This window comes from Pantherophis guttatus, chromosome 5 (genome assembly GCF_059756535.1).
Source record: "Pantherophis guttatus breed Tessera chromosome 5, ASM5975653v1, whole genome shotgun sequence".
In the NCBI taxonomy this organism is placed as follows: domain Eukaryota; kingdom Metazoa; phylum Chordata; class Lepidosauria; order Squamata; family Colubridae; genus Pantherophis; species Pantherophis guttatus.
In genome coordinates, this window is record NC_142067.1 from 78,092,820 (window position 1) to 78,120,443 (window position 27,624).

At 43.4% G+C, this 27,624-nt stretch overlaps 1 protein-coding gene across 2 annotated transcripts in view; it reads left to right on the forward strand.

The window, feature by feature from the left end:
- Window positions 1–27,624, forward strand: part of PHEX (phosphate regulating endopeptidase X-linked) — a 319,542-nt gene that overhangs the window by 147,819 nt on the left and 144,099 nt on the right. The window lies entirely within an intron of this gene.

The window sequence follows — 27,624 nt, forward strand, 5'->3', positions numbered from 1 at the left end:
CTTCAAGACTTCTCTTCTGACATTATTCAATGCCTGGAATTGATTGGAATTATTGGATTGCCCCTTATTGTACATCTGTAATTATAACACAGTCTTCAACTATTTTATTTGTTTATTATTTGTATACCTTATAAAAATATGGAAATGGTTTAAAATAAAATATATCTGGGTCATTGTATGTCTGATATATTACAATATTGCCAATACAGTCAAGTACAATTTCTACTGAATAGAACTTATTACCGTGCAATATGTTTGATTATATTAAAGAAGAATGCTTAACACTGTATAACTTAAGTAAAAAAATCAAATTTGAAATTTCAATTTAAGATGGTGTGGGGAATATTAAGGCTGAGGTTTACATTTAACATTTTTTTTGCATGGTTGGGGACCACTATGCAATAATGGGGGAGGACAAAGTAGGAAGTTTGTGTTCTTTAGGCTGGATGTTATTCTGTGTTAAAGCACACAGTACAGTTTTTAATGTTTTTCATTCAAACTGACATAAAATTATACCACCAATTTTCAGCAACTGTGGTTAAAAGTTCAATTCCCAAAGCCTCATGTTATCTATAATTTAAAAGTACCAACGTAATTGTCTCAAGTATTTTCAGTCAGAAATTACGGTGCACACACTGTAATTATTAGCTCATGAAATTTAATATATATACCAAACTTATAACTTTTGTTTTACCTTTTCTGATGCTTCAATAGTTCTTAAAACTATTCTCTTTTTTTCATGTTTTTTATTGATATGTTTTATATTTTGTAAAAATGGAATTTGTAGTAGTAGTTGTTCAATTCCTTCCAACCCTTTGTGACCTGAAGAAAATAATTTCCAGGATTGTCTGTTTGTAACTAAGTATTTTAATTTCTGTAAACTCATGTTTGTGCATCCTGAGATATCTAGCCACTTCTGTTTCTTTCATTCTTAATATTTTTAACAAACAATTATGCAATATTTTCATTGATATTAGTTACCATTTTTGCACTAAAACAGATGATAATTTCTTTTGTTGTCTAAAAATAGAATTTAATGGCTCTCATCTGCAATAAGAACAAGCCCATTCTAAGATCTGTATTATCTTCTTTCATCTGTATTTCTGTTAAAGTGGGAAGAAAATTCCAAAAAACAAATTTACTGTGCCTTATTTGACTCCTTCTTGCAACTATGATAAACTGATTTGTTGATATGGGAAACTTATTGACTCTGCTGTGGTCTTTTTCCACATGGGGCTTCTTTTATGTGAAGCAGCCTTCAAATACTTGATCTTCCAGGAAGCGCATATGTTGCCTAATAGCTTGAAGCCATTTTTTGATGTATAATGTTTTCAATATTTTGTGTGACATAAGGAAAATATGCAGCTATAAATGTCTATTCATAGATTTCTGGGGGCTTCTTGGAGACTTTATTTTATAATTAATCATTTATACTTTCAGGGAAAACTCATCCAAATGCTAAGCATAAGGTAATAAGACACTTTAAAAACACTTGAATAGTCAGAGGCAAAAGGGAAGAAAATGTCTCTTCTCCTTTTGTTTGATTGGATTGGAAGTGGCTTGCAAATATTTTTCCTGAGGGCACTCATAATACAGGCAGTATCTGAATCACTACCAAGTTGTGATGAAATAAAAACAGGTAGGGTTTAATTTTCTACAGTTCTTTTAAAAGAAAACTTCAGAGTTCTTAGATGAAAAACAGTAAATGTAATGCTTTTTAGCTGTGTTGGAAGAAATATCCTTCTGGGTTCAGTTCCAAGTGGGGAAAAAGACACTGGATTCATGGAGACTGTTTGGAAAGATGGTTTAATGATGGACAGTATCACATGGCTTGAGTTCCTGAGCAGAAAAGGGCAGAGATGCTGACAGTGCCTTGGTTTTATGTCCTCTCTGAGCTCCACCCTAGAGTTTCCTGTTCCTGTGTAAGAAATGCACTCTGATTGGTGGTCAGACTCCCAGGAGGCGGGGTCTTAGCTAACTTTGTAGGCTATCTGTTTCCCAGACTTGGTTATCTAATTTCCTGCGCCATTTTATTCTTTTTGAGTTAATATTATTCTGATTTTAAAAGTTCCGTCGTATTCTTTTTTTCCCCCAAAGTCAAGCAACTTGCAGACAAAGAAATCCTCCCCAAAAGTTCTCACAGCTGTTATCTGTAATGTTCACAATTTTCCAAAACAAAGACCAAGTTGCAATATTTCTTTTTACTCCTGAAGGTTTCTCTCTGCAATCCAAATTTCTGATTGTCTAATAAATATCCATTTTGTTTCAATCTACATTAACAATCTTACTTAGCTTCTCTTTTTCTTTTTAGCTTTAAAAATATCAAATCAGTTGTATAGTCCAGTCCGAATTTAAACAGCTCTTCTCACTTCTCTTTTCCTTTTTTTCTTTTATTTATACAACACTTCTGTTATAGGGCTTATTGTCCATTCTCTTTTGTTTTTCTTAAAAATTGAAAAAGAAAGGGGGGGAAAAGGATCTATTTATTTTTTTCCGATCCTTTAACCAATCTTGGGGCATTTTCTCTAGTTATTTAAAATTTTCCAAATTATTTCCAAATAATTTTGTTCAAAAGTCAATTTTCCATCGGGTTTTTGTCCCTTTAAGATTACACTTCAAAATCTTCTTTTCTCCCCTCCCCCCCACCGTGCTTATTAGCCGCTGTTTTATCGCTAGGGATCTTAAAGTTAATTTTTTTTCCTTATTGTTTCAACCATGGGTTGGCTGTCACTCACCCAGCTTCAAAAAACTCTGTTCCATTCATCACTCCTGCTCAATGCTTAATCTGGTTGCCTCAGCTTCGTGACAGCCACAATGGCTACCGTCCCCCGCTGCCGAGTCATAAAGAGTTTCCTCTGACCTTCGAGGAACTTGCCTATTCCTCTTGGTCTTCCGAGGTGCCTCTCCTTCCCCATCCCTACAGGATGGTTCTGGTCTGAAGACTCCTCGGCAGCAGTTTGTCAGTCTGGGTTTTCGGAGAGCTCATCAGAGCCTGCTAATTCCCCACTTGTCTCGCCGCGACGCTTCCAGTTTGAATCCCAACTCTTTCCAGAACTTGACTGTAAACTGGACTCCTCAATCTAAGATGATCCGGCAGGGTATTCTATGTAAGCAGTAGATTTGTTTGATTAACAGCTTTGCCAGTTTTTTCACGGAAGGCAATCCGGAGCAAGCAGTAAAGTGGGCTTGCTTGGAAAATAAGTCAATGACTGTCCAGATTATTGTGTTCCCCCCACTCTCTGGAAGTTTGACTATAAAATCCATTGCAATTTCCTCCCAAGGTTTGCTGGGGCTTGCCATTTGTTGAAGGTGTCCAGGGGGCTTTCCTGGCTTCATTTTCATGGCTGCACAGGTGGCACAGCTCTTTACATAATCTTCCACACCCACTTTCATTTTTGGTCACCAGAATTACCTTCTAGGGAGGTGCAAGGTTTTCAAAATCCCAAAGTGACCAGCCAGCTTTGAGTTGTGACTGCGCTGTAATACTTCCAGTCTTAAGCTCACAGGGACATATTCTCAGCATGTCATCTCCAGGTCTGTGTGGTTCAAAAACAAGACCAGCAGACGAAGATGGTCTCAAAGCTTTATTTGCTGAACACAGCCGAAAGGCAGAACAAGGTTTGTAAGCGGGTCAAAGTCAGCACTGAGAGCAACTGCCTTTCTGTGCTATTTATCCATTTAGTCCTGATTAACCATCACCCGGCATCTGAAACTGCCCCCCCCTCAGCTGTTCACTGGGGTTTTCATAATTCCTGCCTTTATGCGGCTTTCCGGTGCTCTGGGACGTCATCACAAGTCGACATGCCATGTCGGGAGCTGGAAGCTTCTCCAACTTTGCTGACAGGGTCCCGATGCCTCGCCGTCAGCCTCTCAATGCCGGCCATTTGTCTGCTGCCTGAATTGGCCATCCACCACTATCCCAGCTCCATTACAGGTAGCTTCTGTTGCTGCATCTCCCAGTCTCTTCCCCCCCCCGCCGCCATGTGTGTCAAGTCCCGGCCAGGGCTCGACAGGCGGCTCCCCTCTACAAGGGATCCATCTGTAAGGGAGAAAGCAGAAGTGTTAGTGTTGTCGGTTGCATAACCTGGTCCCCCTGGCTTGTTTGGATATTTGTGGTGAAATCGCCTTAGTAGCTGTGCGGCGTGGATGTCTGGCACTGCCACCCAAGTAGCACTGGTGAATGGGTACCCCTTCCATTGCACTAGGTATTGGACCTTGCCCCTATGCAGTCTGGAGTCAATATTCTGCCTATTTTGTAGTGGTCCGTATGTACTGGACCCAGAGGATTAAGGGGGTCCCTGATCCATTCAGTTGCTACGGGTTTCAAAAGCTACTGTGGAAGACAGTATGTATTCTACCCAGTAGTGGTGGCAGCTTTAGGGCAACTGTTACGGGGTTGATCACTCAGGTTATTGTGAACGGTCCCAAATACTTTGGCTCCAGTTTTCTACTGGATATTCTGAGTTTCAGGTATTTTGTGGACAGGAAAACCTGATCCCTCACCTGGAAAGGCTTATGATCTGCCCTTCTCTTATCTGACTGCAATTTATATTCTTCTGCAGCCCTCCATAAGGCTGCCTTCACCTGAGGCCACACCATGCAAACCTTTTCCCCCCACCCTGTTGGGGTCTTTGTGGTTTGAGGTTCTGGTTCTAGTTCTGGGATCGCCAGAAATTCTATACCATACAACACCCAGAAAGGTGACAGGCCTGTGCTGTGGTGCACCATGTTGTTATAAGCCACCTCCGTGAACGGTAGGAGGCTTGACCAGTCTGATTGCTGGTAGGACATGTAGCACTGCAGGTAATGTTCCATCATAGCATTGGCTCGTTCAACTGCCCCATTGGTGCTGGGATGAAGCGCTGAACTCAGCCCTTGAGCTGATCCTATCAGACAACTCCCTCCAGAATTTAACGGTGAACTGCACACCTCTGTCCGATATGATGCATCTTGGTATCCCGTGAAGGCAGTAGATTTGTTGGAGAAACTGGCTCGTTAGTCACCGCATGGATGGTATCCCTTTGCATGGCATGAAATGAGCCTGTTTCGAGAACAGATCCACTACTGTCCAGATTACAGTATAGCTGTTGCTACTTGGGAGGTCGACTATGAAATCCATAGCAATTTCATCCCATGTACGCTGAGGATCAGCCACTGGCTGTATCAGACTGAATGGCTTTCCTGTCCTTGGTTTGGCCGACATGCACATTGGACACCCCTTCACGTATTCCTCAATGTCCACTCACATCCGAGGTCACCAAAACTGTCTCCTTACTAGATGCAATGTCTTCAGAAAACTGAAATGGCCAGCCGGCTTGGCTTCATGGCAACATTTCAATACAGCAGTCCGTAGGCTGCTAGGGATATATTTATTTATCTTATTTATTTTATTTTTATACCGCCCTTCTCCTGCTGAACTCAGGGCAGTGCACAGCCAAAGATAAAAACAGCGCAAACAAAATTTAAAATTTTAAAAGAATTAAACTAGCATTGGCCCAATAAAATTTAAAATTATCCCAACTAAAACCAATTTAGCAATTAAAAATATCTAAGGTCAAGCCAGCCCAGCTTGATGAAATAAAATAATTGTAAGGGCACGGTGAAAAGCACGGAGATCTGGGATCCTATGTATCTTTGGGGACAGGTTGTTCCAAAGGACTGGTACTGCCACAGAGATGGCCCTCCCCCTGGGGGTCGCCAGCCGACATTGTCTGGCCGACGGCACTCTCAAGAGGCCCTCTCTGTGGGAGCGTACTGGCCGGTGGGAGGCTACCAGTGGCAGAAGGCGGTCCCGTAAGTACCTAGGCCCTAAGCCATGGAGCGCTTTAAAGGTGGTAACCAACACCTTGAAGCACACCCGGAAGACCACTGGGAGCCAATGCAGCTCGCGCAGGAGAGGTGTCACATGGGAGCACCCCATCGCTTCCATAATCCCCCGCACGGTCGCATTCTGCACCAGTTGGAGCCTCCGGGTGCTCCTCAAGGGAAGCCCCATGTAGAGAGCATTACAGTAGTCCAGGAGAGAAGTGACGAGTGCCTGAGTGACCGTGCATAAGGAGTCCCGATCCAGAAAGGGGCGCAACTGGCGAATCAGGCGAACCTGATAAAAAGCCCCCCTGGCCACGGCCGTCATATGCTCTTCTAAAGACAGCCATGCGTCCAGGAGGATACCCAAGTTGCGGGCCCTCTCCGTGGGGGCCAGTAACTTGCCCCCAATAGCCAGTGATGGCACCAGCTGGCTATATCGGGACGCCGGAAGCCACAGCCACTCAGTCTTGGAAGGATTGAGTCGGAGCCTGTTTCTCCCCATCCAGACCCACATGGCCTCCAGGCACCGGGATATCACTTCAAGGGCATCATTGGGATGGTCTGAGGTGGAGATGTACTGCTGAGTGTCATCAGCGTACTGATGGAACTCCACCCCAAAACCACGGATGATCTCATCCAGCGGCTTCACATAAATGTTGAACAGGAGGGGTGAGAGGACCGACCCCTGCGGCACCCCAAAACAAGGTGCCTCAGGGTCGACCTCTGCCCCCCTGCCAACACCCACTGCGACCGGTCAGAGAGATAGGAGGAGAACCACCGTAAGACAGTGCCCCCCACCCCTAACCCCTCCAACTGGCGCAGCATGATACCATGGTCAATGATATCAAAAGCCGCTGAGAGATCTAACAGGACCAAGATAGAGGAGCATCCCCTATCCCGAGCCCTCCAGAGATCATCCACCAATGCTCACCCACAATGTAAAAGCAGCTGTGCTAGACCCAAAATGGACCCTGCAACAAGCAGGAACCTCACACAGCCACAAAAAGCCCCCAAAACCAACTTTCACACTTTACACACACAAAATTCCACAAATAGCTTTGTGAGATTTTATGTGTTTGTGTAGTTGGAGTGAAACACTACAGAAACACACTAAATCTCAGAAAGCTGCACAAATTTTATTTTATTTTATTTTAATTTTTATATAAAAGCAGCTAAATTTAAAACTTCCTAAACTTTAAATGGCTAGGTCTAAAAAAAGAACAACTAAACCCCCCCCCCAATTAACTATTTTTTTAAAGCTCCCAAAGGGGGGAAAAACTTAGCCAATAGAACAGGGGTCTCCAACCTTGGCAACTTTAAAACTTGTAGAGTTCAACTCCCAGAATTCCTCAGCTTTGCTGGCTGAGGAATTCTGGGAGTTGAAGTCCACAACTCCCTGCCTGCTTGATTGCAGGCAGGGAGATTCAGTTGCTTGCTGATGCAATGGATGCAGGGATTACAGCAAGGCGTTGCGACCAGCAGCTAAACTGAGGGGGGGGAGGGGGAGGGATTTTTGCTACCGATTAGCAGATCGTCAGAGCCATATAAAAGAAAAAAAGTTTTTTTTCTTTTACATGGCTCTGGCGATCCAAGCTGAGTTGCCTGATTAGCAGGCAACTCAGCTGGGATCGTCAGAGCCTGGTTCCTCAGAGCCATTTTAAAGAAAAAAAAGGCTCTGATGATCACATGGCTCAGCTGGGCATGGGGGGCGGGGGCAGGGATTTTTGCTACAAATTCTCCGAACTGCCCGCCGCCATCGCTACCTACTCGCCTGAGCCGTCCGAACCGGGAGCATTTCACCCCTGGTATCCGTGTTGTCGCCGGGTGTGGTACTCTCTTCCACTGGCATTGACTGGGCCTGGATCCTCTGTTGCATTCCACAGGATTTCTCCAGGGTGGCTCGAATGGTCTTTCTGGCAGTCCTCCCATTATGGTCTTTCCATTTGGTACTACCTGGACCCGACTGTGACCTGGTACTTTCGTCGGTGCAGTTGGCTGCTCAGTGTCCCGGTCTACCACACTGGAAACACGTCATCACCGGCCTGGCTGTTGGGATTACAGTCGCTTGTGGAACTGGAGTGGTGGAAGTCTGTGCTATTGGGACAGTGCTAGTGCTGGGTGGATGGGGTGGTGGACATTGGCCTTGCGGAATCCACTCCCTCTTTTGTTGATCGTCCCTAAACTCAATGTCTAGTTCCGTGGCCGCTTGGGACAGGACGCCAATCTGGGTGCCAAGCCGCGACATGCGCAAGCCTGCTGCAATGTCCGGTCCAACCCGGCCTTGAACTGATGCACTACCAGTCATTAAGGGCACCCCCACACCTTCCCAGCAATCCTTCTGAACTCTCTGATATACTGTACCACGGGCCTCCCTCTCTGCTTTACCTTTAATAGTTCTCCTTCAGCTTGTTGTGCCCTTGTATTGTCTTCAAACCTCTCCTGTAGAGTGGACAGGAAAAAGCCCAAATCCCTCAGTTCGGCTGCACGGTCCCCATATAAATTCACCACCCATTTGGTGGTTTCTCCCTCCATGACTGTAGTCACTGCCATGATCATGTCCCATTGGGAGGTGTACAATCTGCCATAATGATCAAAATGGTTGAGTACTTGCCCAAGAAACAGGGCCACTGTCTCGGGTCTTCCATCAAATGATGCCCTCATGGCAGGCAGATCCCATCGTCCCATATACACTGGCCCCTGGTGCACTTGCTGGCCAATCAGGAGGTCGGACGTCTGCTCTTCATACCCTCGGGGCCTATCACCCCCACCTAGTTGTTCATAGGGGCCCCTGGTTGCTCTACGTTCCCCTGCTATGGTCTTCTGACCCACGGTTCTTAAGTTCCCTGAGATATCATATGGCCTATCCCTGGAGCAGTGAGGGGGGAGGTCCCACCTAGGGGTGAAATGCTCCCAGTTTGGACCGGATCACCCGATCCAGTAGCAATGGTGGCAGGTGGTTCAGAGAACCGGTAGCAAAAATCCCTGTGTCCCCTTCCCATGCCCAGCTGAGCTGCGTGATCATCAGAGGCTGTTTTTTAAAAACTTTTAAAAGCATTTTTTCTACAACCTCTTTGGCCAAAAAAATGCTTTTAAAAGTAAAAAAAAAAAAGCCTCTGATGATCACACGGCTCAGCTGGAATCGTCAGAGGCTTTTAAAAGCATTTTTTCTACAACCTCTTTACAACCTCTCTACAACCCGAAGAGGTTGTAGAAAAAATGCTTTTAAAAGTAAAAAAAAAAAAAGTTAGCCACGCCCACCCAGTCACATTACCCACCCACCTCACCAAACCACACCCACAGAACCGGTAGTAACAAATTTTACATTTCACCACTGGTTCCACCCCAGGCCTCTGCCAAACACTACCATGTCCCTGTTCTCGAAACCCTGCTGCCCCATACATTTCCTGGAGCACTTCAATGTTTGGTTTCCAACTGCTGTGGAATAACTCCATTCGTCATCTTCAGAGATCAGTCATTTGCGCCACTGTGTGAAATGTTGTCCCGATGGGGTAAGCACTGGTCCTGGAGGTGGGCGGCCTCAAAAGTCCTCTGCCCTGGTATTGTCCAACCACCACTCCTTTGGTTCACCTGTTCTGCTCCCTCTGCCTGCAGTGAACCTTCTATAGGCTTTTCCCCCCAGACCTTTCCTTTGGCCTGATAACTTTGGTGGTCTCCTCTGTGGAAGGAGAGGCTTCTAGCATAGTTACTTCGATGGGGCTGACTGAGTCCTCAAGGTCAGCTGCCTCCAAGGCCGGCACCATGCCTTCAGCCATTGAGTATATATAAAGCCCTAACAATTCTGTCAGGTTCCAGACAGAATGTGTTGCGATATTTTCAGGATCAGACTCAATAAATGAATTAAGAACTAGATATTCAAATAAAGCACTATTTATTTACAGAAGGCATTCTATATTCACTGAATAATCACAGATAGAAGCACAGAAAGAATGCATACAGCTCCTTATATATACATGGGGTGGAGCTAGATATGGGCGTGGTTAAATATGAATATATTAAGTAGTGAAGAATAAGTTAACCCCTGATATTCTGGTCATGTACTATTTACATAATAAAGAATAAGGCATTTACTTGTGACAAATCCCCCTCTAAATGCCGATTCGATATATTACAACAATTACACTCAGATTCAGAACAATATAAAACTTGTAACTTAGAAGTCAAGTATTTATGCTGCTTAGAAGGCAAAGGCTTTGTCAATATGTCAGCTATTTGCTCTGATGTTTCGCAATGAACTGCTTTAATAAATCCATCCTGAGATAACTGCCTTACATGTTTGAATTTTATGTCTATATGTCTGGACCTTTGTCCAATGGCATCAGATCTAGATATTTCAATAGCAGCCTTGTTATCTTCATGTATGATAAATGGTAATGTAGGCTCTTTCCAAGGGTTTGACAATAAGTCATTAAACCATATGAGGTTATTTGAAGCTTTAGACAGACAAACATATTCTGCCTCAGTCGTTGAGGTGGCTACTAAATCTTGTTTACCAGTATACCACTAAACTGGACAATCGTTAAGGAAAAATATATAGCCAGATGTACTTTTTCTACATGTGGTATCGCCAGCCCAATCCGCATCGGCATAACATGTGAGGATGGGCTCCTTGACATTATTGGGTTCCAATAATAAGCAGAAGTCTAAACTATTCTTTAAATATCTTAATATTCTTTTGACAGCTTCCCAATGATATAATAATGGTTTGCTGACGTGCCTAGACAACAAGTTGAGAGGCAAAGCAATATCAGGTCTAGTCCAGTTGGAAATATATAGAAGGGAACCAATGACTGATCTGTAAAGTGTATTATCTTTAAATTCAGGGGATGACTCATCCGTGTTCCTCAAGAAATCAGTTTGCATGGAGGTATCACAGGGTTTAGCATTATTTAAGTTACATTTATTCAGAAGTTCTATAATCTTATCTCTTTGAGAAAGTTTGAATCCCCTTTTTGTTTTACTGATTTGAACTCCAAGATATTTATTTACCTTACCTAATGATTTCAAAGAGAAATGTTCATTTAGTTTTGCTACAAATGTTTCTCTCCTCTCCTTATGTTTACCTATATACAAAATATCATCCACATAAATTAACACAAATTCTAGAGAATCACCCTCTTTTTTGACAAAGAAACAGTTATCAGCAGTAGTAGCATTGAAATTCATAGTTTTGAGTACTTTGACTAAACATTCATACCATCGTTTGCCAGATTGTTTCAGCCCGTATAAACTTTTGTTTAGCAACCACGTTTCATTTTTGTTTGTGTATTGACTATGAGGTGCTCTCACATATATTTCCTTATCTAATTTTGCATGCAGATATGCAGTCTGAATGTCGTATTGGAATACATCAAGGTTAAGTGCTGATGCTATAACCAGAGCCGTTTTAACACTCTCAGTCCTTACAGTGGGAGAGTATGTGTCTGTGTAGTCCTCAGGATATTTTTGTGCATAACCTTGTGCGACTAGTCTAGCTTTGTATAAGGTGTTACCTCCCTCTAAGTTTTTGATTTTATATATCCACCTGGTGCCAATAACAGTTTTATCTTTAGGTGCAGGCGTAGGTGTGAATACATCTAATTCTCGTAAACTATCCATTTCTTTTGTCATGGCTGATTCCCACTTTCTCTTTTCTTCGGGGGGAAGTTTTAACACTTCCTCGTATGTGTTTGGTGTTGATGTTTCTCCATCCATATACATTACATAATCTTTGTACTTGTTTGGCACTTGATTTCTGTTACTTCTGACCGTTCTTTCTGGTTTACTATCATTGTCATGTAGATACCTCGCTTCCTTTTTTGTTAATGAATCTGTCTTTATTTTGTGTTGACTGTTTGTCCATGTTTTGTTTTTGTTTTTATGTGAGTTGTGATCGTATTCTTCTCTAACCTTCTTTTCTTGGTGTTTAGTGTCTGTATTAGTGTTTGGGAATATTTCATTAAGATGTATTTTAGACCAGTTGGCCTGTTCATGGAATACAGCCGTTCTGGAAACTATAAATTTGTTATTATTATCGATAAATCTGTACCCTTTTGTGCCTGTTTCGTATCCCATGAACCTGAGTCTTCTGGATACGTTCTCACCTTTACGTCTCAATTGCTTAGGTATGTGTACGTCTGCAGTGACTCCAAATATGTGCATGTGTGCTATTTTGGGTTTCCTACTATACATTACTTCATATGGTGTCTTGTTAACAATGCTGGACCAAGTTCTGTTTTGTGTATAATTGGAATATTGCAAAGCTTCTGACCAGAATTGTTTACCTAAGCCAGCATCTTTTAACGTGCATCTAATCATGGTTTGTAATGTTGAGTTCTTCCTCTCTGCCACTCCATTTTGGAACGCAGAGAAAGGGCTAGATGTGTAGTGTAACATCCCTTTGTCTTTTAGCCATTGGGAGAATTCTTTTGACATGAATTCACATCCCCTATCTGTCATAATTTGTTTTATTCTAATATTATGTTGTGTTTCTACACGTTTGTAAAACTCCTTAAATTTCTGAAAAGTTTCATCTTTGTGCTTTAGTGTGTAGACAAACCCATAACGACTATAGTCATCCACAATGGTTAGAAAATAACGTTTTCTATATGTGATTGATGGTGTTAATGGACCAACTAAATCCATGTGTACCAAGTCAAAAATTTTGTTGGTTGATCTTGTTGACTTTCTGGGTTTGGGACTAGTTTTGAGTTTTGTAGATTTACATACTGAGCATTCTAAATAGTTTTTACAATTTTTTATTTTAACACCTTCAGCATGTTCAGTCATCTTTTGCACTACAGGAAAACTTGCATGTCCTAATTTCCTATGTAAGACATGAGCACACTCATCATGAATTGGTTTACCAATTTTAGGTTTTTTGTCATTGGATGTGTCTTTGTGATTATGAATAATCTCATGTTCCTCATTGTCACTATTACTATTGTCTCCATTATCTATGTCATCGTTATCTTCTATGTTTGAATCAATGTTGTGTAACCATCTCTCTTTTGTCATTAAATAAGGCAGACCTCCTTTAATAACCACAGTACCTATGCTTATTCTGTTTTTCTCTAATGTTGCTTTTCCTTTTGAGAACACAATATTTATGTTAGAATCTCTGCTTAGTTTTATTGCACTAAGTATGTTGTGAGGTATTTCAGGTATTAACAATACCCCCTCTATTTTTCCTAGGCCAGGTAAGGTTATATTCCCTCTACCTATGACTTGAACCTTTTCTTGATTAGCTACTTTAATTACAAATTTATCTTCTACAAATGAAGATAATATATTTTTATTATTTGTAGTGTGATTAGTTGCTCCAGAATCGATAAGCCAATCATTGTTTTCTGTCTGTTGTATATTAGTGTTGTCATGTTTGTTTAACCCATTCAGTGAACCAGACCTTCTATCCTTTGAATTATCCCTGCCCCCTCTATGCTCTCTGTAGTTGGGTGGACTTCTATATCTATGCCTATCAGTTGATGACTGTCTGTTGTGGTATCTATTTCTATGGTCTGAATTTTGTCTATTTCTGAGGAGTTTAGGACAATCTCTCCTATTATGTTCCTTGGATCCACAGTTGTGGCATCCAATTGGTTCATGATATCTTTCTTGAAATGCTACCCTCTTATATTGTTTATGTTCCATGTGATTGTTACAGCGACTCCTCCTTGAATTATCTTCACCTATTAGCTTATTAGATAGATTTTCTATGGATAAATATCCTAAATTGATTGTGTCTAAGTGAGATATATAGTTATCCCATGATGGGTCTAGTGAGTTAATGATAACACTCTTCATTGTTTGATCTGAAATTATTTCCCCCCTTAAATGCAGTTCTGCTCTAATTTTGTTTAAAGATACTAAATGTTCACTTATAGTAACCCCTGGCTTTATCCTAGCTGAGAAGAAATCCTTAGACATTCTTGTTGTAGTGGCTACACTTTCACTGTGAAACAATTTAAACATGCATTGAATAATTTCTGAGACAGTCAGATTTTGCTTAATACTGTGGTACATGGCAGGAGATATACTGGAAATTAATAAGAAAAATGCTCTATGGTGTAAGCAATCCAATTTTAAAGTCCAAGGTCTTTTTGGGGGGTTAGTAATAAAAAATAGTAAGTTTTCTTTTAGAAAGACAACCTGGAGCTGCTGACACCATTCTTGTAAATTAATACCATCTATTCTCAGTTTTGGGAAGTCATTGGGCAAATTCCCAATATTGTTGGATCCATTACTTACAACTGGGGGTAGTCCGTGATCTTGTAAATGTTGAAAGTTGCAAAATGGCGTGGGTATGCTTGCAACAAGTCTGAATGGTTCTCTCCGTTCCTCATGTCCCCCGAAGCTGTCTGCGTAGTCTCGCACATGCGCGTTGTTCATTTCGCTCCTGAAGCCGTTGTGAGAGGTCCTCGCTGCAGCAGCTCCTCCGCATTGCTCTTCCTCCGAGGAGTCAGTCTCCGGCTCGATCTTGGGAGTCCTGGTGATGGCAGGCACTCGCTTTCTTTCGTTGAGGGCGCTGGACCTTGGGATCGTCTGTGGTGTGGGTTGGTATCTGCAGGGCTCTCTGGGTTCAGGCATCGGTGCTCTCGTCGTTTGGATAGAAGCGGGTATATTCTGAGATGTTTGTTTGCTTGCTTGTCTCTTCGTTGATTCTTTGGTGATTTTCAATTTTGGACCAAAAGCTGCAAGGAGCGTTTTCATTGCTGACTTTACTCGCATATCTATTGAAGCTTCTTCGATTTCCGTGTCTGATTCTTCTGATGTGTAGATTTTCTCCTTTTCATTTCTTGCATCGAATAAGGCTTTTTGCACCAGATATTTTGAATCCTGCTTTCTGATTGGCTCTGCTTCGCTCATCTTAGGGGTCTGTTGAAACCAAGATGGCTGCCATTCAAAATTTTGTGCGGGACCGTTAGTTTTCTTTTTCTCTGTATTTTTATCTGCAGGCAGATCGCTCACCTTTTTTGAGTCTTTAGATTTATCCGTAACGATGTGCTTCTCTCTCGCTGCTCCGTTGTTCTTCAATATGTCTTGGAGGTTCGCGATGAGACTTTCATCGTTCTTTTGGCTTTTTAAGAGCTTTAGTATCTCTGACCTGAGTTCGTTGTTTTCTATTTCATTTTCTTCTTGGTCATCAGTTTCATCCATTATTTCTTCGTTGTCAGTAGTGCAGTCTTCAGATTCTCTCGATATTGCATTCGTGGACTCATCGATTATTTCTTGATCTGCTTCCATTTCTTTGCTGTATGCCCTGGTGTTGGGCCTTTCTCTTTTGTTTCTGTAGTTTTCTCTCTCAGACATATTTAAAGTTTTATTGAGTCAATTCAACCATCCTCTGCTACCAGATTGTTGCGATATTTTCAGGATCAGACTCAATAAATGAATTAAGAACTAGATATTCAAATAAAGCACTATTTATTTACAGAAGGCATTCTATATTCACTGAATAATCACAGATAGAAGCACAGAAAGAATGCATACAGCTCCTTATATATACATGGGGTGGAGCTAGATATGGGCGTGGTTAAATATGAATATATTAAGTAGTGAAGAATAAGTTAACCCCTGATATTCTGGTCATGTACTATTTACATTATAAAGAATAAGGCATTTACTTGTGACAGATGCAAAAGAAAGGACACAAATTGGGTCTGTTGCTGCCTTCTTTTATTAATTTCCTGGCACGTACTGACAATCTCTATTCAGACTCCCTGAGTCTTTGGAGAGGGGCGGCATACAAATTGAATAAATAAATAAATAAATATTGAATCTTTTGTTAGGGCTACATGCCTGTGCTCCTTGCTACCTTTTAAACAAAAACACCACCCCTGCCAACACCCAATCACGCGTGTCTTTCCTCCCATGTGTCCCAGAGTAATTGCTTTCAACATTAAGCCAGCATAATAGTTACACTTGCCTGCCTTCCAAAACCTCCTGTCTAATCGGCTGGGTTCTCCCTCCTCCAGTCTCCATCCACTGCCTTTCAGGCCTCTTTTGGCCCTTTCTGCCATCCTGGGTGATGTCATTGCCATGCCCCTCAGCTGTTTGGCAGCCATGTGGCATCATGGCAGTTCAGCAAGGTTTCTCGGGCTGGTTGGATTCCGGTTGCTTCTGGCACAGGTGGGGTTGGGCATGGCCACAGAGCTTACATCTCTTGATGTCGTGGCAATGTTTCGGCTGGGCTTGGTGGGATGGTGACTGTGCTGGATGTTGGACATGCAGCTCCCGCTGAATGGCAGCTCCGGGCCAGCCGACTGGCCCGCTGGAGCTGACACCACCCTTGTTCCATTGGTGTCAGTTTTCAGGAGGTATATGCACATGGCTGCAATTGACCTTGGCCATTTTTATGCAAGAGAATGGCCCCTACAGCCACATTGCTGGCATCTGCCTGCACTACAAAGGCTTGCGTGGGATCAGGGTGTTTGAGGACTGGCTCGTGAGCAAAAAGCCCCTTTAGTTCCTCAAAAGCCCTTTGACAGTCAGTAGTCCACCATAACGTTTGCCCTGGTCGTGGTTTTGCTATTGCGGGTTGGTTCATAATAAGTCCGTCAATGGCAAAGCCACCCTAGCAAAGGAGGGAACAAACTGTCTATAGAAATTGGCAAACAGTTACAGAGGAAGCTCTGTAACTGTTTCCTAGTCCTTGGGGCTTGCCATTCTAACACTGCCTGGACTTTTTGGGGATCCATTTCCACCCCTTCCCCTGAAATTCTGTATCCCAGATAGTCTAATCTCGTTTGGTGAAACTCATTTTAATAGTTTCACAAACAATTTGGCTACTAGCAACTTCTCCAATTTGGCTGCTAGCAATTTAGCTGTTAGTAATACCTTATTAACAGCCTCTCAATGCCATCTGTCTGTCTGCTGCCCAAATTGGCTGCCCTCCACCATCCCAGCTCCGTTACAGGTAGCTTCCGCCGATGCATCTCCCAGTCTCCCCCCCCCCATGTGCATTGAGTCCTGGCCAGGGCTCAACACATATAGCTTGGACTCTTTCCATGCTAGTCCATCCCTCATAGTTAAGACATCTTTATTGTCCATGAGCCAGGGGTCTGCTGGTAATGTGTCTTTCAGTGTGGCTGTCAGCTTGTCCTGGCTGGGGTCGGGTGGCTGACTGGTCTGGCTTCTGGTGGTAATTTGCACTGCCGGTTGCGCAGGAAGAATGATGGCATGGGCTACTTCCTCCTGGTGGCTGTCAAACTGTGGCTTTCTCGACAAGGCATCTGCTAATAGGTTTTTTCCTGCCGGTATGTACTGTACTTTAGCTCGAATTTGAATCGTCTAAAGTACGGTGCCCAGTGTACTTATTTGGGAGATAGTTTCCTGGGGGGTCTTCAGGGCTTCGAGGTTTTTGTGATCAGTCCAGACCTCAAAAAGCATTCCCCCCCCTTCTAGGAAATGTCTCCATGAGAGTAGGGCCCAGCAGACTGAGTAGGCTTCTTTCTCCCAAATGATGTATCGTATTTCAGTGTCAGTGAGTATTTTTGACACGTGGGCACAAGGCAGGAGTTGTCCTTTGCTGTCCCTTTGCAGGAGCACTGCCACCATGGCTACATCACTGGCATAAGCTTGTATTATGAATTGCTGCTCTGGGTCTGGGTGCTGAAAGATAGGCTCCTGGGCGAAAAGCCTTTTAACTTTTCAAAGGCTTTTTGGCAGTCCATTGTCCAAGCAAATGGTTGGTTAGGCTTTTGTTCATCGGGGAGACCCCATTTTCAACAATTTGGTCAGGGGTAGGGCAACCTCTGCAAAAGCCAGGATCAATTGCCTGTAAAAACTGATGAATCCCAGAAAACTTTGAAGTTGTCTGTGAGTGCATGGGGGCTGCCAGCCAAGCACTGCCTTTACTTTTCCTGGGTCCATTTCTACTCCCTTGCTAGAGATTCAGTAGCCTAGATAATCTAGCAAAGTTTTGTGGAATTCACACTTTTGACAGTTTTGCATAGAGTTTTTTCAGTACTTGCCATACCAGCTTCACGTGTTCTTCGAGGGTCTCACTAAAAATGAGAATGTAAATGTAATGTAAATGAGGACCCTTTGGTACAGGTGTTCATGCAGCACTTTGTTGATTAGTTGCATGAAGACTGCGGGGGGGAGGGGAGGCTTGCAATCTGAACAGTATGACTTTGAATTGGAAGCTACCTAGGGGGCAGTTGAATGCAGCCTTCCATTCATCTCCCTTTCTGCTCCTTATGCGGTAGTACGCGTCCCTTAAATCCAATTTGGTGAACACCTTGCACTTCAATAAGTGAGGTGTCTTTCATGAGGGGTAGGGGGTAGGTGTTCTCCATGCATATGGTGATAATTCCACAAAAATCAATGCAAAGCCTCATCCCCCCATCTCTTTGAAGAGCACTGGGCTGCTACTTTGGATTTTGTGGGCTGAATGAAACCCCATGCTAGGTTGGCGTTGATGTATTTCCTCAATTCCTCCATTTCTTTAGGCGTCATGGAGTACATTTTAGGTTTGGGTAGTTTAGCCCCTGGCACAAACTCTATCGCACAATCAGTTGAGTGATGAGGGGGAAGGAAGTTGCAGTCTTCCTCACTGAAAACCCCCAATAAGTTTCTGTATTCCTCTGGCACTTGTTGGCTGCCAGGTAACCGTCAGTGGCAGGAGCCGCGGGTTCAGGTTCTTTTGAATCATTAGGAACCAGGCCTCCTTGGCGCGGGTCCTGCTCTACAGGCAGCAGTGGCCTGATGCTGAAGTTTAGATTTCTATAGCCATCCTCCCAGATTATAGTTGGACCCCACTTGTCTAGCCATGCAAGGCCGAGTATTTATTTATTTATTTATTTATTTATTTATTTATTTATTTATTTATTTATTTATTTATTTAAAATTTATATACCGCCCTTCTCCCTGAGGACTCAGGGCGGTGTACAGCCAGAATTAAAAAACATAAAATACAAATATTAAAAAACAATTAAAATATATATAAATTTGGCCCAAAATTAAAAATACAAACCAATTAAAACATTTAAAATTTCTTCTTAAGCCAGCCCGGCTTGCTGGAAAAAGTGGGTTTTAAGGGCACGGCGGAAGGCACTAAGGTCTTGGATTCTCCTTATCTCTGAGGGCAACTGATTCCAGAGGGTAGGTGCCCCCACAGAGAAGGCCCTCCCCCTGGGGGTCACCAGCCTACATTGATTGGCTGATGGCACCCTGAGGAGGCCCTCTCTGTGGGAGCGCACGGGACGATGGGAGGTCGTCGGTAGCAGCAGGCGGTCTCGAAGATAGCTAGGCCCGATGCCATGGAGTGCTTTAAAGGTGATAACCAGCACCTTGAAGCGCACCCGGAAGACCACTGGGAGCCAGTGCAGCTCGCACAGGAGCGGTGTTACATGGGAGCGCCATCCTGCTCCCGTCACTATCCGCGCTGCTGCATTCTGGACCAGTTGGAGCCTCCGGGTGCTCTTCAAGGGGAGCCCCATGTAGAGAGCATTGCAGTAGTCAAGGCAAGAGGTGACAAGGGCATGAGTGACTGTGCATAGGGAATCCCGATCAAGAAAGGGCCGCAACTGGCGAATCAGGCGAACCTGACAAAAGGTCCCCCTGGTTACAGCTGTCAGATGTTCCTCCAAGGACAGCTGCATATCCAGGAGGACTCCCAGATTGCGAGCCCTTTCTGTGATGGAGTCAACTGACTATATCGGGATGCTGGGAGCCACAGCCACTCAGTCTTGGAAGGGTTGAGCTTGAGCCTGTTCCTCCCCATCCAGATCCGCACAGCCTTCAGGCACTGGGACATCACTTCAAGGGCATCATTGGGGTGGCCTGGGGTGGAGATGTACAACGGGAGAGGGCTTCCGGTTTGCTGCTGGCCGCCGCCAGATGTTCTTTCGGGATCGTCAGCTTCCATTGCCTGTTAGAGCCGCCTTCACAGCGGAATGGCGGCTCGAAAAAACTCTGTTTCCATGAGGAAACGGAGATAGAGCCGGCAGGGGTGGGTAGAACTCTCTGCATAGTCCCAAAAGTTTTTCTTTTACTTTTGGGACGGAGCGGATGAGATGCCCCATATCCCCAGCCGCTGCTCCGGGCTTTGGGAGACCTCTGCTAATGCAGAGCCAGGCATCAAAAGCAAGCCTGCGAATTTAACAGATTATTCAAAGAAAATGTGAGCTGGACCTGTAATACTGAATCGCAAGTATTTTACTTATTTTTCAAAAAAACTACTTAAGAGAGAAGAGGAAAGGAAAGGGGGAAAGAAAAAAAAGCTTTTTAAAATGGCGTCTGCCGCGGCTGGAGAAGAGACTGAAAGGGAAAGTCCTTCCGTTTTCTATTATTACAATGTAGCGGAATAAATACCACTGGCTACATTTGCAGACAAAACTTCGCTCCTGTGTCTTTTTCTCTCTTTTTTCTCCCTGGAGACCTGACATTGTTCTTGATTGGAAAGGTCTTTTTTCTTGTTTTTTTTTTCTTTTAACAAAGCTTGCCTGGGCGGAAACATGGCTCTGAGACTTATAAAGTCAGACAAACAAGTAATGGGGGGGGATTCCCCCACTAACAATTTAAAGGAACAAGTTTTAACTCTCCAGTCTCAGAAACCTGATTTCAATATAATAGAATTTCTCTTGGAGGAGATTGAAAGAAGGGATGAGATTGTGAATCAGCATCTTGAAAAATTTAAGCAGGAAATTAAAGAAATGGTGAAATCTAAGTTTGATTTTTTGGAGCGAAAAATTTTAAAAGTGGTTAATGGTTTTTCAGAATTTATGATACAGTTGGATACAAATATTAATTTACTAGAGTCTAAAATGGAAGAAACTCAAGATAAATTGGACAATAGAATCCAAAAAATTGAAAATGATTTGATAAACACTCAGGATAATAGCTCAGAAGAAAAACCTAAAATGGAGGCTGATCAAAAGTCTGGTAACGTAGAAAATCTGCAACAGAGAATTGAAAGAGAAGTTCTAATGGTACAATATAATTTTACAGAATATGCGATAAGACTGAGAGGTTTGCAGGAAAATAACAGAGATGATTTAAGGAAAATATCTTCTGAAATTCTAGCTGGGATTTTAAAGGTTCAACCTGAGGACGTGTTTTGTAGGATTGACAGAGTTTACAGAATAAATTCCTGGATTGCCAAGCAAAGGCAACTGCCTAGAGATGTGGTGATTTATTTTACAGATAAAGAAATTAGGAATAATATTGTGCAAAATTCCTTCAATTCTAATTTGCAATTGTATGGAAGAAAGATTTGGATTTACAAAGAACTCCCACCTAAGATATTAACGGAAAGGAAGAAATTTGGTTTTCTGGTAGCTGAGTTAAAAAAGAGAAATATTCCATTTAGGTGGGACGCCCCAGTTGGTATCATATTGAGATATCAAGGAGAAAGATACCAGCTAAATACTGTTGAAAGAGCAGAAGAATTTTATCAAAATAGGTTGAAAATGAACTTAACATCTTCAGGTATAATACAGGATAAGCAGAAGGAGCTGGAAATAAAGGGAAAATATCGAATTACAGAGACTGCACCAGATAAATTGCCTTTGGATTTTTCGGATACCCCAGCTGGATTATCTACAAATTTGAGAGAAGTGGCATCTGACTTTAACGTGATGACTTATCAAGTCAAGGACAAGCATGGAAACCAATTAGGGGATATACAAGGGATAAAAAAGAAACATGAGACACAAAAACAAAACCAACAAGACCAATCTACAAAGCAGAATGAAAACCGATTAGTTGATACACAATCTGTAGAAAGGAAACCAGGATCGAAATCAAACCCACAAAAAGAAAAGAAAAAAAGAAATAGGTTGCATCAAAATAGAAATTTCTAAATCAAGCAACAGTGAAGCCAGTGACTTTAAAAAATGAATGAGTATGTGAAAATATAGAGGAGGCGACGTATTGGTTAATATTATCCTGAGGATAGTGACAGATCTCTGCATTGCCGTAATCTTGGGATGTGAAAAGAGCCTTAAACTGATGGATTTGAATTATCCACTTTGGAATTCCTTTTTTGTGCTGATAAATATATTATAATTATCTTGAATCATAAGGCAAGAGAATTATGCTGGGGCAAGCAGAAGATCAGGTTGTTACCCACTACGATGATGGGAATCAATAATCCTGATGAAAGCCACAATTATTACTATATGGAATATAATTATAATGTCACTCGGGTGGTTGTTTTTACTTTTATACATATAAGAGGATATTTACTACTGATGGGGGCGGATATGATTGAAGATTTTGAATAAACTGTTGCATCAGCAAGCTATGTTACCCTATTATGGATGATGGTCCTAACAATCCAGTGGAAAGACTTTCAAGAAGATATTATGTGGACTATAAATTTAAAGTCATTGTCTTTTCTTTTTTATTTAGATATAATGGAATATATATACATATATTTTTAAGTAGCGTGGGCAGTGAATCAAAGATATTAAGAATTGTTGTGTATGGTAATTTTGCAGGACAGTGGGTGAATAAGCTAGGTTGCAGATTGATTAGTTTAAGAAAAGGGATTTTTTGAGTGATATATTTAGGGGAGTGGAGGAAATGGATAGAGTGGAATAAATGTTAAATTAGATTTTATGGGGAAGGCCGCTTTGAAATGTTATAGTAATACATACAGAAGATTAAATGTTAAAGTAGGATTTATTGTATAGTTTTAAAGCGGAAGGTGGTTTTGATTTGTTGTAATAATATATAGATATAAGCTTGGGAGAAGAAAAAAAAGGGCAGATTATTGCCAAATTGGGAGTTATAATACTATTATGCTAAATTAGAAGTTATTTTACAATGTTATAGTATAATGTCTTTTTTTTTTCTTTCTTTCTTGAAATGTATGGATAAAGGGGGATGTTATAATATTAATAATATTTTTAGTAAGTAAAGGTCAGTATTTAGAGGAGGGAGTAAGTAATCTGTTATGAATTAGGTTCTTTGTTACAAAGAAGTCACAGGGGGGGATGGGTGGGGAGGGGGGGTTAGGGAGGGGGAGGGGAGGGGAAAAAAAAGGGGGGGAAATTTGTATTTGAAAACTTTTTCAATAATAAAAAAAAGAAAGGGCCGCAACTGGCGAATCAGGCGAACCTGACAAAAGGTCCCCCTGGTTACAGCTGTCAGATGTTCCTCCAAGGACAGCTGCATATCCAGGAGGACTCCCAGATTGCGAGCCCTTTCTGTGATGGAGTCAACTGACTATATCGGGATGCTGGGAACCACAGCCACTCAGTCTTGGAAGGGTTGAGCTTGAGCCTGTTCCTCCCCATCCAGATCCGCACAGCCTTCAGGCACTGGGACATCACTTCAAGGGCATCATTGGGGTGGCCTGGGGTGGAGATGTACAGCTGAGTGTCATCAGCGTACTGGTGGTATCTCACCCTGAAGCCACGGATTATCTCGCCCAGCGGCTTTACATAAATGTTGAACAGAAGGGGCGAGAGGACCGATCCCTGTGGCACTCCACAGATGAGAGGCCTCGAGGTCGACCTCTGCCCCCCTGCCAACACAAACTGCGACCAGTCGGAGAGAAAGGAGGAGAACCACCGCAACACGGTGCCTCCCACCCCCAACTCTTCCAGCCGGTGCAGCATGATACCATGGTCGATGGTATCAAAAGCCACTGAGAGATCTAACAGGACCAGAACAGAGGAGCAACCCCTGTCCCGAGCCCTCCAGAGATCATCAACCAATGCGACCAATGCCGTTTCCGTGCTGTGCCCAGACCTGAAACCTGACTGGAATGGATCTAGATAAGATGTTTCCTCCAGGAATTGTGGGAACTGTCGCGCGACCACACTCTCCACAACCTTCGCCATGAAGCGAAGGTTGGAGACAGGATGGTAGTTGGCCAATATTGCCGGATCCAGGGACGGCTTCTTGAGGAGAGGCCTCACCACCGCCTCCTTCAAGGCAGCGGGGAAGTGGCCCTCACTCAGCGAAGCATTGATAACACCCTGGAGCCAGCCTCGTGTAACCTCCTGGGAAGCCAGTACCAACCAGGAGGGACACGGGTCCAGTAAACATGTGGCCGCACTAAGTCTCCCCAAAATCCTGTCCACATTATCGGGAGTCACAGCGTCAAACTCCTCCCAGATAACATTCTCAAGACTATTCCTCGTCACTCTGCCCTGATCTACCCACCCTGGATCTGAGCGATTTTGTCATACAGGTATTATCCAAAATCCTCCGCCCTGCCTTCCAAGGGATCCTCCCGCACTCCCGGATGGAACAGGGAGCAGGTCACCCTAAACAAGGCGGCCGGATGATTCCCTGATGACACAATAGAGGCGGAAAAGTAATTAAACTTTGCTGTCTTTATCGCCACTAGGTAGGTCTGATATATGGGACTGAGTATGATCGACTCAGTCATTTTTGGGGCTACAACAAACCGGATGAACTCTCGGTGGCAGCCCATCTCTAGTCAGACAAGTTCAGCGACAAGTGTGGCAGGGGTCCCGCCAATTAGCGTCCCATCCACTTGCTCAAAGAGGATGGGGTGTGCTGGGGTCTTGTGCATATTCCTAACTGTTTAACTATGGAAAGGCTGATTAAGCATCGAGTGCAGCCCTTGTCTATGACAGCTCCTACTTCCCCTTGGACCCCTGTCTCTGATACTGTTATCTTAGTTTGGATGGTAAGGGGGTGGATTGTTGCCGCTGCTGCTTTCTACTGCAGGGATTGGAGGAGTTTTGCTGGCTGCAGTTCTCTCAGCTTCATTTGGGAGGAGTGGAACTTCCACAGGCTGTCTGGCAAACTGTCCTCTGTTGGGCAGCTTCCGCAGGGTCCTCCTTGGAGGAGGTCAAGCTCAGGGAACCGGGGCCAGGGCCAACCATTCCGCAGCCCAGTGCCCATGTTGGCCACACCCATAGCACTTGACAGTTCCAGATGGTGTAGGACTGTGATGGCGAACCTATGGCATGCATGCCCAAGGGGGCACACAGAGCCATCTTTCCAGGCACGTGAGCTGTCGCCCAACTCACCTGCAGCTGTGCAAGCATGCATGCCCCAGCTGCTGTTCGGGCCTCCAGTGCACATGCATGCAATTCAGGGGATCTAGCTGGTCTTTGGAGCTATTCTGTGCATGCGCACACATTTTTGCATGTGCACGAGAGTACTTGCGCACAGCACGTGCATGTGTAGATGGTGCAATTGTGTGCTCAGCACATGGGAGGAGCCACACAAAACCTGCATGCATGCATAGGTGGTGCAATTGTACATGCAGCGCACGGGGAGCAGCCGCATGATAGTGTGGATAGCATGCACGCAAAGCAAAGCGTGTACCTGTTCGGCACTCAATGAGTAAAAGGTTTGCCACCACTGGTGTAGGAGGTGGCACCTCAGCTTTTTTCACCTGGGCTTGACTTCCCAGGAGTTTCCTGGCTGGTTTGTCTGCAGTTGGTTTCCTGTGGGGATGAATCTCCAGGTCCAAAACTACAGCCGTGTTGTACCACAGTTGTATTTATTCCAGTACTTCCCTGATGCCACAGGCTTGCCTAAGGTCTGGATCCAGAGCCTCCCTGAAGGTGTGCACCAATAGGCGTTCTGGCCAGTCTTGTAGCTTCCCAACCAGTCTCTAAAACTCCCAGATTAGTTCTTTTGTGGGCCTGCCGGCTTGCTTTAAGGCTTTGATCTGGGTTTCTGCTTCCACTTGCTGGGCAACATTGCTGAATCTGGTCCGCATGAGCTGGATGAACTCATTAGCATCTTCTAACTCACCGGCTTCTTCGTTATGAAGCTTAGCTATCCATTCCGATGCTTCTCCCTCATTCATGCCATCAGCAATGGCAGAAATCAATTCCTGATCAGATGGGTATTGATTTCCATATTGGTCAATATGGGCCCAGGTCCTGGTTAAGGAAGTAGGCTAGCTTCCCAATGGTTCCATCAAATGTCGCTCGGAACCGAGGGGGAGGAGCGGTGGGTTGGGCTTGCTGCTGGGCTTCCACAGGTTGTTGACCGAGTGTCTGCTGCTGGACTGGAACCTGTTGTGGGATCAGTGGCACTTGCTACTGGGCTGGAACCTGTTGTGGGACCATGACCTGGGGCTGCAGTTGTCTGCCACTTCCTTCATGGTCTTCTTGTCTTCCTCCATCTTCCCTGAGTCTTCGCATCGCCTAGTTCGGGTTGACGCGTCGGGCTCAGGACCCCGCACAGTGCCCTGAAGTTTGGGGAAGCTGCTTTAGTTAAAAAGGGGATTCAGGTTAATGTCAGGGTTCCAAGTAATGCCCCCAATGAAAGAAGACTCCGAGGCCTGAGTTTCCTCAAAGTTCCTTTTTATGGAAGATGTCATATTGGCACATCTGGGAAAACCCAAATCTGAAAGCTTCCAGCTTTTCCCCACCCAAGTGAAAGTTCAAGTCCCTGCCCAGCACCCACATGTCCATCACATGGTCTAACTCTGTTACTGTTACCGTCCAAACTGGAAACACCTCTCAGTCATCCGACTCCAGGTGCCAGGGCAAGGCGTCCTTGACTCTCTGAGAAAGGAATGTTATTTTGATGACATATCACCCATACTGTATGTAATCTCCCCTCCCAATTTCCCACAGAAGAAAATGTGGCAGGCCTGAAGGCCCAAATGTAAAAGATGGCTTCCAGGTCTGGCAAGTACATCTGTACTTACCATATCAAATGCGGCTGTAAGATCTATAAAGGCTGCATATAGGGGTTTCCTCTTATAGGCATATTTGGTAATTAGATGGTTCAGAACAAAGCAGTTGTCAATGGCAGATTGGCTTTGTCTAAAACCTGCTTGTTCTTCTACAAGAATATGATTTTTCTCTGCCCAGATTTCCATTTGTACAGAAGGAACCTCTCATATATTTTTCCTATGATATTGATCAGGCTGATGGATCTATATTTACCAGGATCCTTTTTATTCCCTTTTTTGTATGGGAACCACTATTGCCATCTTCCAGTATTATTTATATGTGTGAATAGACCAGCCAATAATGGACTCCACCAATCAGCGTTCTTAAATATTTCTGCTGGTAGAAAATCCTCACCTGAGGTTTTATTGCTTTTAGACATTTTGTTGAGGAATATGCGCAGAGTAACCCTTGAGTAGCAAGGGTGTGCACATGAGAAACAGCTGAGAGTGATTCTGAATAAGCACTGTAAATACACAGACTGAATTGTGATATTCTTTTACTTTTAGGAAAAAGTAAGGCAAAGTCCAATAAACAATCCAGGTCATACACATATAAAGATAGTTAAAATGTCAATCCAGGGATATTCCAAGAACAAAGTCTTCTTACCAGTTGTTGAAGTCATATGCAATAAAATAGTTCTTTTTGGAGTTGCAAACAGGAACAAGTACAGCAGTAAAACAATCAGTAAAACAGTAGAAAACAACAAGTAGCAATGATCAAGCAGTGATCATGCAGAGAGAACAGGCAGAGAGGAGCAGAGGTAGCAATGATAATGTAATAAGACAATAAGCCATGATTCAAGCTTCCTCTTAAGGACATCAGCTACGGAGCTAGCCAATCAGAATACAGTATGATGCAATACAGCATTACAGTCTTAAAGCTATACAATACATTTTGACTGTAAACATGCATTGATGGTTTATATATATTGCCAACCCAACCAGTTAGGCAATAGCCATTCCCTAACATTCTCCCCTTTGGGTAGGACAATATATAATAGCTTACATTCTTAAACTATAACACTCACAACATGCTTTATGCTTAATTGCACCCTGAGCTTTTGTAAAATAGTATGCAATATTATTTTCAGTCATGCAGTATTCTAATTGAATCATTTTATTCTGTACACATTGTCTCACATTCAAGTATCTTATATCAGTGTGCTTAGATTGTGTCCTTACAGCTAAAT